Genomic DNA, 12,643 nt, shown 5'->3' with positions numbered 1-12,643 from the left:
TTCCAGATCATCTCAGCTTGCCTTCATTACACTAGTCTCTACTACCTTGCCCCTCGCCAAAAGCATTTTGAAATCTGGCGAAATCCAAATACTGCAGCATGAATTGATTATGCAATATAAGCAACTGTGTGCTAATTTGTAACGTTTATTTTTAGTGCAGAATCTTGGGTTTGGTTGTTGAGAGTTGGGCTTTGGGGTCCTCCCCCCAGGAGAGCTATTCTTTAAGTGGGGGTGCTGTTTTTCTGTTCTATACCTTTAAAGCACATTCAAATCAACTTCTTTCACTCAAAGAATTATGGGCGCTGTAGTTTGTTAAGAGTTGCTGGGAATTATGTCTATGAAGGGTAAACTACAGTGTCCAGAATTCTTTGCAGGGCAATGTGCTTCAAATGTGCTTTAAAGGTGTAGTGTGTACGCAGCATATCAGTTGGTTTGGCCAGGTCCAAGTCTTGGTTGAGAAAAAGACTCAGTGGACAGCCATGTGAGATTCTATTTTATATATATATATATATATATATATATATATATATATATATATATATATGCAGGTTTTGGTGTCTTCGGGTGTCTTCCCGTGTAAGAGTCGGGGTGTCTGGGCGACGTTTCGACGAGGTCTCACTCGTCATCTTCAGGCTGGTGCTTTCGGCTTCTTGTTACTGGAACAGAGCAGAATCTGGTGTTTGAGTTTCTATAAATACTGTTGAGGGGTGTGGTGTATAGCCTCCAACGTTCTGGGCAGAGAGGAAGTTCCTAGATTAGTGTGCCTTTTCTTCTTTTGTTCCTTAATTACTTGAGGGATATCTTGAGTGATTTCATGAGTGATATTCTGAATACCACTGGGTGGGTCATTAAGTGTAGATTAGTTGCTAAAGCTTTCGTGTCTTGACCTCTTGAGCTTGTGAAGAGTTTTTCTGAGAAGATGGCTGTGCTGCATTTAGTTGTGCTCTGGCTTGGCTTCGTGTATAGGGGCGAGCTGTGATTTTGTGCCTTGTGCCAGCCAGATCTGTGTAGGGATTGCAGGGGGGTGCAGCATCCGGAGGTGCCACTATAGTTTGGCTACTGGATGGAGTCTGTAATATGTCTGTGGAGAGGGTCTGGGTTTGGGTCTGGTGTGGTTGATTGGTGACGGCGTTCTGTGTGCCTCTGGTTCTGGTGTCGGTTTTTGTGGGGAGGGCTAATTTCCAGATGTCTGGCAGGCGGGACGTGTCGTCACGCTTGTTCATGTTGTGAGGGTGTATTTATAGAAACTCAAACACCAGATTCTGCTCTGTTCCAGTAACAAGAAGCCGAAAGCACCAGCCTGAAGATGACGAGTGAGACCTCGTCGAAACGTCGCCCAGACACCCCGACTCTTACACGGGAAGACACCCGAAGACACCAAAACCTGCATTCCTGTACCCGTGAAAATCTACGAAAGCATATATATATATATATATATATATATATATATTGAGTGATATTCTGAATACCACTGGGTGGGTCATTAAGTTGCACCCCCCTGCAATCCCTACACAGATCTGGCTGGCACAAGGCACAAAACCACAGCTCGCCCCTATACACGAAGCCAAGCCAGAGCACAACTAAATGCAGCACAGCCATCTTCTCAGAAAAACTCTTCACAAGCTCAAGAGGTCAAGACACAAAAGCTTTAGCAACTAATCTACACTTAATGACCCACCCAGTGGTATTCAGAATATCACTCATGAAATCACTCAAGATATCCCTCAAGTAATTAAGGAACAAAAGAAGAAGAGGCACACTAATCTAGGAACTTCCTCTCTGCCCAGAACGTTGGAGGCTATACACCACACCCCTCAACAGTATTTATAGGAACTCAAACACCAGATTCTGCTCTGTTCCAGTAACAAGAAGCCGAAAGCACCAGCCTGAAGATGACGAGTGAGACCTCGTCGAAACGTCGCACAGACACCCCGACTCTTACACGGGAAGACACCCGAAGACACCAAAACCTGCATATATATATATATATATATATATATATATATATATATATATATATAGTTTTCCATTTTAACAATCCAATAAAAGCCACATTAAAACCATTCCAAATTATAATACAACCAAAAAGACCAAATTTTATGCCAAATTATATATCTCTGGGTGACTTCCCATGTGAGATTCTAGGCCACATTCACACACATTTGAAGCACTGTGAGACTGTTTTAAACAGTCGTGGCTTCCCTCAAAGAATTCTGGGAGCAGTAATTTGTTAAGGGCGCTGAGAGATTTTAGGAGAAACCTATTCCCTTCATTGAACTACAGTTCCCAGAAAGGTTAAACAATCAATTCCTCTTCCTAGGGAACTCTGGGAATTGTAGCTCTGTGAGAGGAGGCACAAAAACCCACATATTAATTTCTAGATCAAATAATGATTCAATGGGAAAGTGGCTAAAATAATTCTACTCCTTTTCTGACTGTCTTCCAATATGAAGAATTCATTTATTGCGTTTATATTCCAACTTTTTCTCCAAGGAGCTCAAGGTGCTGTATGTGGTTCCTTAATCCCCACAACAACTCTGTGAGGCTAAGAGACAGTGACTAGCCTCTAGTAGAGTCACAAAATCATAGAGTTTAAAGAGACCCTGAGGATCATCTAGTCCAACTTCCTGCAACGCAGCTGGATTGAAACTACAACCTTGGTCTTATCAGCATCATGTGCTGACCAACACTAAGCCATCCAGGGAGGTCAAGGGCAAGCTCTGTCCTAGATCATGTCCTGATTGTTTATCTATGGAAAATGTGGAAGGATAATTAAAAAAGAGCCTTTGAACATGTGCAGAATGTCTTCCCCCCGTGCAACTAAGCAATCACGTTCTGGACACACATCACTAGGATTAGCCCCAAGGCACCAAGAGAACCAGTGTGGTATAGAGGTTAAAGCAGGCACCCCCAACCTGCGGTCCTCCAGATGGGTATTGGCCTACAAATGATCCCTAGCTCCCTAGATCCCATGATCCCTAGCTAACGACCCGTGGTCAGGGATGGTGGGAATTGTAGTGCAAAACTTCTGGAGAGCCGAATGTTGGGGATGCCTGGGTTAAAGAGTTGGGCTAGGGAGTTTTAGGGAGAACCAGGTTCAAATCCTCTCTTAGCCGCAAAGCTCACTGCGTGCCACCTGCTAGACCATGAGTAGGCAATCTAAGGCCCAGGGGCCGGATCTGGCCCAATTGCCTTCTAAAACCGGCTCACGGACGGTCTGGGAATCAGCGTGTTTTGACATGAGTAGAAATGTGCCCTTTTATTTCAAATGCATCTCTGCGTTATTTGTGGGGCCTGCCTGGTGTTTTTACATGAGTAGAATGTGTGCTTTTATTTCAAATGCATCTCTGCGTTATTTGTGGGGCCTGCCTGGTGTTTTTACATGAGTAGAATGTGTGCTTTTATTTCAAATGCATCTCTGGGTTATTTGTGGGGCATAGGAATTCGTTCATTTCCCCCCCCCAAAAAAAATATAGTCCGGCCCCCCACAAGGTCTGAGGGACAGTGGACCGGCCCTCTGCTGAAAAAGTTTGCTGATCCCTGTGCTAGACACTTCACACCCACACCCACACACCCTGCTGGACTTACCTCACAGGGGTGTTGTGAGGATAAGGATTAGGGAATCACGCATGCCACTCTGAGCTTCTTGGAGGAAGTACAGGATATAAATGTTTGTAAATAAATAAATAAAATTGAGGTCACAGGCCTCGGTCTCATACATCTTTCACTTTAGAAATTACCTACTGGGAATATGTTTCTAATTATTAGCTCAGGCTACAGTGCTTGCACATCACATATGTGATAGGAATTTTATGGTTTTAGATATATAGTAATGTTCATAACTGCACATACATAGATCAGTACAGGAAGGCAAACCTGGAACCATTTTGATTCCTAAACTGACCAAATCCTTTCTCTGCAAGGTTAAAAATGGAAAAGCCTCCCCATTGTCTCTTCCTTTAATCTGTGTTTGAATAAGGTGTGAGCCTGTGACCTGGCCCAGGAAATAAGTATTTTAGCATTACAAAAGAATGGCCAGGCTCCCCAGAAAATCCAATCAAGTAACCTGCTAGACAGGAGATAAACAAGGAGAAGAGAAAAACAACATTTAAATTTCTGTGATGTAGGTGGGATGTATCTGAGGGGTGGTCTTAGGTTACACCCCTTCTGTGATGTATGCATAATGTTTCTGGGGGTGGTCCTGATCTAGAGAAGGGGAATTTCAAAAGTCTTTATAAGGCCTTGCAGGCCATTGTTCTAGGTCCTCTTCCTCTCCTGCGTGTGAGGGGGGTACCCTGTTGCAACAGATCAATAAAGATCAAGCTTACTAGCTGCTTTGCTTCTCAATATTCTCTGGTTGGCCTCTGTTATTTTCTCCTACCAATAGGGAACCTATGTAAGGACTCTATATGGGCTCTTGGATACCCCATAAGGGAAAAGGGCATATTTTTATTTACAACAGATGGCGACCATGCACGAAGGGACTTTTGGTTACCCGGATTCTGGAGGCGAGGAAGGACTGGTTATCCAGCGCGCACCAGGCAGTTTGCCAGGAGGAATAACCAGTCTTCCATCGGTCCCAGGGTCTGGCAATAACTTGGAGTTTCAGCGGGGCTAACCAGAGGAAGCAAATCTTGATCAGGCCGGCCTTAAACAACCAGTCAAGAGATCCCAGAATCACCAGGACAGCGTTTGCGAAGTGAGTATGAGTAGGAAAAATGGGTAGTGGGGTGGGATTCTGCAAACCACAGCAAACCTATACTTCTCAAATCCTTACTTCTTTCCTCACTTTAACTCTTGAAAAAATTGCCTTCTACTCCTTTCTGTCCTCTCGATCTCAACACCAGCCTTAGCCCTTCGGAGTATGCCCAGGCAAAGGTTGTGTGTGATTTCTTCCACTTAATTCTTTATGCCAACCTATTCCTTCGGAGTTTTGCCCAGAAAGGTTGTGCAATTTCTTCTGCACTGAAAACTAACTTCCAGCGCAGCCGCACCTCTGCCATGGCGATCTTTGTTAGAAATGACCTGTGAACAGAGAACGCAAGGGCGCTGAATTCCTTTCCATCTTTCATATTCCAGAGTCTCAATCTGGCATTGCAAGTGTGCAAGCGTTCAGTAGGGACTCTTGAGTTAGATTGTAAAAGGCAGGGAGGTTGCTGTGAGTTGTAGAATAGAGATTAAGTGAGGTATCCCCAGGTTTTTTCCCTTGGATCCCCAAGTTTTCCCCTCGGAGATTTGTCCAGGTATCCCCAAGTTTTCCCCTCGGATCCCCAGGTTTTTCCCCTCGGAGATTTGTCCAGGTATCCCCAGGTTTTTTCCCTTGGATCCCCAAGTTTTCCCCTCGGAGATTTGTCCAGGTTTCCCCAAGTTTTCCCCTCGGATCCCCAGGTTTTCCCCCTCGGAGATTTGTCCAGGTATCCCCAGGTTTTTCCCATCGGAGATTTGTCCAGGTATCCCCAAGTTTTTTTTTGTCCAGGTTTCCCCTTTTCCGGACCCTTCGGAGTTTTGCCCAGGTCCAAAACCCTTTTAATTGAAAATGGGTGCACCTCAGTCAAAAGAAAAATAGTCCCCAGACCCCTGGCGTGAAAGAAGCCCAGTTGGTGCTTACTTCCTGCCTGGACTCTGACAGTCCCCTTCAATTTGTGTTTAAGAAACGTTTTTCCTGTGTTTAAATTGTACTTAGGTAACATCCAGCAGCTGCTTATCTTAAATGTGCCATCTAAAATAAAAATGCAAGCTTGCTCCAAATTCTAAATCTAAGGAAGCCATGTTGAACCTTATCAGTCTTAAAAACAAGACAAAATGGAGAATGAAGTGTGCAAATGTTTGTTATTTGAGAGAGGCTCTAAAAGAGAGTTTTTCTCCCAAGTGGTAAATTCCTGTATACGTGCTACTTGTGTTCTGAAAGGAGGATTACCCCACCTCCTTTCTCTAGTTTCAGTGGGGGGGGGGGTTGATTTTAAGTCTAATGGTAAATGAACTTTTGAGTTTGAGAGTACACCTGTGTTCCAGTCTAAGTTAACCTAATGTTTCTGCTGCAAAAGCCTAGTTGAGCCAACTGCTCTCTCAAGCTAAAATGCAGTGTATGTATTTCATTAAGCATATGCCTATGAAAGTATGGTGTTCCTTCTAAGAAAAATATCTGAGTCCAGTTTTAACTTTGATCTGGTTGGACAGAAGAGTTATTGTAAGGCTCCTGGTATCAGTCTCTATAAGACGTCCTGGCCTCTTTTCTTAGAAAATGCCCCCCCTTGTTTCATTCTGTCTCTTTCAGGGTTTTTTCCCCTTCTCCTTCTTATTCTGTGCCAGGTAAATTTACTCCCGAGTAAGCTTCCTTTAAAGGAAACTGCAAAGGGGGGGGGCATAGATTAGGCTTACTATTCCTCTGCAAGTTCAGGAAAAATTGTTCACTCTTGTATTCCTTTTAAATCAAATCTATGGCTGTTTAAACTTTGCTTTATAAAAGATCCTCTCCCTATCTTGGGGAAAATGTTAACTTCAATCTTCTTTTAAAGATAATTTCTATAGGAATTTGCACTCTTTAGTCTAAGGAAGTAAACTCTCACTCAAACTAGCTTCAAGATCTGCTAAAAGGGTTGGGTACTTTTATTTTCCTTTTCCTTAGTACATGATAGGCGCATGGTTTGTGATAGGCGCATGGCTTGTGATCTCTTCCTCAGTTGTGTCTGTGTACATAAGTATGTGTGTGTTTCTGGTAGTAAAAATCTTGCTATGAACCCTGTATTTTAGGGTTGGACTAGATGACCCCAAGTCCCTTTCAACTTTCCCAATTTGTGGCTGATGAGTTGAAATCCAGCCCAGATTGCTCTTTGTTTTTAAAGGTGAGAGGTGAATGTGTGTGTTTCTGGTAGTACAAATCTTGCTGCGAAATCTTGCTGTGAACCCTATATTTTGGAGGGTTGGACTAGATGACCCCAGGGTCCCTTTCAACTCTCCCAATTTGTGGCTGTGTGGAAGACCATGTGTCTGCAAGCATTGGAGGGTAATTCTTAAATTCTGGTGTGGTAATGGAGTTGAAATTCAGCCTAGCTTTGCTTTTTAGTTTTAAAAGGTGAGAGGTAAAAGCCATGATGTTTTGAAGCACAACTGGTAATATCAAGCATTTGAGTGATTACAGTATTTATCATTTTGTCTACTATTTTTTTTTTAAATCAAACTTAAAAGTCAATTCAAAGTTTAAGCACATACAAATGAATAATCAAGTACAATTAGCCTTGGCCATTCCTGTAAATTAAGGCGCAGAAAATAATAATATTAATAATAATAATAATAATTTTTTGTCTGCAAATGGTAAGGCTGAAATGACTGAGAATGTTAAAAAATCCTATGAATTCTAACGCTCTGGCCATTTTTACTCATAAATAAGAGAGCGGTTGATTGTTCCGCGAATGGCCAGAGGGATATTAGCCCTTTCCTGTACATAAAGGAAGCACTCCTTTGCTTGGGCTGAATGGTGAATACTTGAATTGCTGAGTTTCTCTTTTTTGTTTTAAAATCTAACCCTATTTTTAAAATCTACTCCTTACCTGGCCGTTTTTACTCATAAATAAGAGAGCGGTTGATAGCCCTTTCCTGTACATAAAGGAAGCACTCCTTTGCTTGGGCTGAATGGTGAATACTTGAATTGCTGAGTTTCTCTTTTTTGTTTTAAAATCTACTCCTTACCTGGCCGTTTTTACTCATAAATAAGAGAGCGGTTGATAGCCCTTTCCTGTACATAAAGGAAGCACTCCTTTGCTTGGGCTGAATGGTGAATACTTGAATTGCTGAGTTTCTCTTTTTTGTTTTAAAATCTAACCCTATTTTTAAAATCTACTCCTTACCTTTCCCTTCCTTATTCTAATTGAGCCAAAAGATGCAACATTTTCAATGGTATAAAAGGTTTGCTGAGGCATGAACTCTGCACATGCACAGAGGCTAGATCAGCTTAAAAAGAGAGAGAGAGAGAGAGAGAGAGAGAAAGGAGGGGGGGAGAGAGAAGGTTTGGAGAGCCTGAAACCTATACAAATTTCCTTATGTAAAACTTTGAACCATTGAGGGAAATCACCCTTAATGTGTTTTGCTCCAGGGGCTACTTAATACAAAAGAGTGAAGTACTGGACATGCCAAATTCTTTTCACAGGTAAATATCAAAGCACTCCCACTGTGAGTTCCTCTCTTGAGTAGTTCCCCCCCCCATGGGATTTAAATTTTATAACAGTTTTTGTGTGTGTGTGTGTGTGTGTATGCCTATGCATTTTAGGAACAGCATTTCCTGACAGACCTCTCACATGAAATAATTTTCCCTTTCAACAGGTGTGTATATGCCTATGCATTTTAGGAACAGCATTTCCTGACAGACCTCTCACATGAAATAATTTTCCCTTTTAACAGAGTGTCCTTTCTTTTCTCCCACAGCACAAATGATAATGACGGGATGCAAACAGTGATTTAAATACTCTATAAAAAGTAATTGCATTTGTTTTTCTTTTTGTCTTTCTTCCCTTAAAGGCAAACAGTCACTTTCTTTCTGTTCAGCAAAACAAGTCTGAATCCCTGCTATATTAGTTGATTTCCATCTATCTCTTTGTGGCTTTGACATTTTTTTTTAGGTTACAAATAATTTGTTTCGTTTATTAAGTTCGTTTTATCAGTTCTTCCATTATATATATGAAATTAATCGAAGCACAACCAAACATTGTTTGTGGAATGGTATTTGTTTACCTTTTTGCCTGAGCATTTCTTATTAATTCTGTCATTTTGGCTAGTGCAAGTTATTTGCACAACTTTAAAATTGCCATTCATTTTTTATTGGTATTAACTCATTTCCCAGTATTCCGCTATTAACATTACAGCTGATGTCACATCAAGAAACACTTTTATTTTCATTTGGGATGTTAGAATGCCAAAACAGATTACTTCAGGTTACTTATTGTGTGCCTTAGCATTTATTTATTTTTGGTTCCTCATAGCTCATTTTGTGTGTGTGTTTTACTTTGGGGACATGTTCATCACATGTTGAAAGTCAGTTTCATGAAGTTCTTTTATCAGATAGCACATGGTGAATTTTAAGTTTTTCCCCATTGTTTTCCCATTTTTTCAGTCCAGGAGTAATCTGTGCGGTTTTTGATAATATCTTTGTATTATTTAATAATAATTCTTTTCTAAATCTGATGTCTTTGTGTCAAGTCTGTTTTCATCTAACTGGTAATCTAATTTTTTGCTTTCTTTTGTATTTTTTAACCTTTGTATTTTTTTTTCAGTCTAGTAGTAATCTGCGTGGTTTTGATAATATATTTAATAATAGTTCTTTTCTGAATCTGATGTCTTTGTGTCAAGTCCATTTTCATCTAACTGGTAATCTAATTTTTTGCTTTCTTTTTATTTTTTAACCTTTGTATTTTTTACAGTTCTCTTTCTATACATGTGGAGTAATTTTTTATTTTATAATATGAAAAGAACAACAACAACAAAAACTAAGTGAAGGAAAGCAAACAAACTTAGCAGATAATAACAGTAATTATGTGGAAATGTGATAATAATATTGAAATGGATAAAATGCTTAATGTGCTAAGATTGTTATTATTTGCAGCTTCCCATGGAAACTGGAGGACATCCTTTTTGCCTTTTGCCCCTTTCTTGTCTAACTGTGTTTAAGTCTCCCCAAAACCCTGCCCCCTTACAGGATATCACTTCTACAGATGTGCAATGATGAAAAGTAGCAACAACCCCTCAACTCACAAGACCTGCAACACCAGAGTTTTCAAAGTGCCCACAGTTATCTCTTTCAAAGGCTATAGACTGATGGGGAGTGGGGCTGACAAAGGGGGGAGGAGTTGAATTGCAAGGACATTTTCCCACTTTTGAACCTCAAGCCTCTGCTCCAGGATTCAAAAGATACATGCGTAAAAGATCACAATTGTGTCAAGATATGCAACAGATATTTAATTATTTTGTTTTGTATTATGTGTTATTATGTAAGAATGTTGAAATGTGTCTGACAGTGTGATTTCCACAAAGGGGGGCAATTTATTGTGTGTAACTGTTTTTTATGTTTAATGTCTTATTGCTTACACACCAATGGAGAATTCTCATGCATTTTATACTTTCTAATAGCTCACACTATTGTGTAGTCCAATGTTTAGCTCAATTTATAACCACATTTCATTGTTCCACCTGGCACTCTGCCAACTTTCCCTATCCATTTTAAAATGTGCTAAAACTTGCTTTACCAAGGAGAAGCTTCTAAGAAACATGAAGGTGGATATGCTTTGGTTTAGCAGGAATGATCCCTTATAGACTTAAATTGACTTATTTGGACAACTGCCCTTGTTAAGAATGGTTTTCTTTTAACAGATTGGTTTGAAGACTTGAGAACCATGGGGCAAGATAAATTCAAATTGGACTCAGTTTGAATTGGGCAAGTGTATCCAGGCTGCAATTAGCTTTTTGGTCCTTTAAGTGCAAGTGAGCAACCTCTCATGAGCCCAAGACCACAGCCTATAATAAAATCCCATAGCTAAAGGCCAAGGCGAAGACCTCTCCCTCACGAGATGCCCAAACCAGTGCCAGCTATGGTGAATGCTAGGCAACATGGTTAAATGAAAGCCCTGAGGGGATTCAATAGACAGGATGTGTTGCTGTAGCACTATGTCAGTGTGAGACCACAGAAAAGCTACCTTGACACCTGAGAACACAAAAATGGCGGGGGGGGAAGCAAACTGCACTTTTCAGTCATTAGTGGACCTTACCTTCCTGCTAGGTGTAAAGCATAGAACACTATTGAGTAAATGGTCTCTCCCAAAGTGTTAGAATGCCACAAGTAATTTAGTAGCAAAACGCAACATGTGTTATTTTTATATGATATATTCATACAAAGACATCCATTTACAACATACAATGTTATTATTTGTGGGGCAAAAATTTTTAAGAAAAATTCTAGCCCCAAAGGGGGGAATATTGTGATAGGAATTTTATGGTTTTAGATATATAGTAATGTTCATAACTGCACATACATAGATCAGTACAGGAAGGCAAACCTGGAACCATTTTGATTCCTAAACTGACCAAATCCTTTCTCTGCAAGGTTAAAAATGGAAAAGCCTCCCCATTGTCTCTTCCTTTAATCTGTGTTTGAATAAGGTGTGAGCCTGTGACCTGGCCCAGGAAATAAGTATTTTAGCATTACAAAAGAATGGCCAGGCTCCCCAGAAAATCCAATCAAGTAACCTGCTAGACAGGAGATAAACAAGGAGAAGAGAAAAACAACATTTAAATTTCTGTGATGTAGGTGGGATGTATCTGAGGGGTGGTCTTAGGTTACACCCCTTCTGTGATGTATGCATAATGTTTCTGGGGGTGGTCCTGATCTAGAGAAGGGGAATTTCAAAAGTCTTTATAAGGCCTTGCAGGCCATTGTTCTAGGTCCTCTTCCTCTCCTGCGTGTGAGGGGGGTACCCTGTTGCAACAGATCAATAAAGATCAAGCTTACTAGCTGCTTTGCTTCTCAATATTCTCTGGTTGGCCTCTGTTATTTTCTCCTACCAATAGGGAACCTATGTAAGGACTCTATATGGGCTCTTGGATACCCCATAAGGGAAAAGGGCATATTTTTATTTACAACACATAACCATTGATCATTCTAATCCAGTGCTATTTTTCTTACTGGATCCCTCCCTAATTCAGCACACACAAAGGTGAAGCTGAAGTGTGTTAAAAGGAAATTGGGAAGTATAGGGCACTTTGGACTATTGAGGAACTCCCCCCACCCCACCCCCACCACTGCAAGCTTATCCTTTTAAAAACACATCTTTTTGTCAAAATAGGCGGAAGTGAGTCACTGTATAACCAGCTTTCATACAAGTAATAAAAATGTCCCTCCTTCTTTCTTAACCTCCTAGCATTCAGTATTTTATAGCTTTGGTTACAGGCTTGTAATTATATATCAGCGTCTTGGACTTACATTTATGAGTGCTTTTGCGTATTTGAAACAGGGAATCCTGTTAATGATTACAGTGTTTATGGCCTGGGTTAAAGCTGGAAGGCTATAAAGGCAAATCACAGATAAGCTGAAGCAGACACAGCAGTGGCCAGAGTGATTTCCAGTGGGGTGTCAGAGACCCCTCAGCTCAGTTCTTCACCCAGCTCATAATTAAGTTATGGAACTCATTGCCACAGGATAGCTATTAGTTTGAATGGCTTTTTAAAAAGCTTTGGAGTGCAGACTATAGAGCTATATAAATTGCTATGTCATGTGGGAAGAGGACCACTTCTCCCCTTAAAAACAAGACTAGACCCTTCTCCGTGTGCCTCAACTGAGCGTGGTGCCTAGGCTAGCCACACGAAAACAGTCCTTTTCAGTGGTGCCCCTAGTGTAGTGTAATGGTTAGAGTGTTGGACTATGACCTGGGAGGCCAGGGTTTGAATCCCCACTCAGACATGAAGCTCACTGGGTTGACCTTGGGCCAGTCTAACCCACCTCACAGGGTTGTTGTGAGCATGAAACAGGGAGGAGGTGAACCATGTACACCACTTGGAGCTCCTTGGAAGATAAAAGTGGTATATATATGTAATAAATAAATAAATAATATATTATTGGCTGAGCACTATCTGTATTTTTTCATTGTTTTAAATTATTCTGGTT

At 40.8% G+C, this 12,643-nt stretch overlaps 1 long non-coding RNA gene across 1 annotated transcript; it reads left to right on the top strand.

Moving 5' to 3' along the window:
- The first annotated feature begins 6,623 nt into the window (after positions 1 to 6,623).
- Positions 6,624 to 7,162, top strand: LOC309514414. Its single transcript, XR_014211978.1, has 2 exons — positions 6,624 to 6,698; positions 6,850 to 7,162. It is a non-coding gene; the product is annotated as an uncharacterized lncRNA (long non-coding RNA).
- Positions 7,163 to 12,643: the final 5,481 nt, after the last annotated feature.

The sequence above is a fragment of the Podarcis vaucheri genome (genome assembly GCF_965113315.1).
Source record: "Podarcis vaucheri genome assembly, chromosome: 11".
Taxonomy (NCBI): domain Eukaryota; kingdom Metazoa; phylum Chordata; class Lepidosauria; order Squamata; family Lacertidae; genus Podarcis; species Podarcis vaucheri.
Note: the sequence above shows the minus strand (reverse complement) of the source record. Positions and strands in the feature narration are given on the sequence as shown.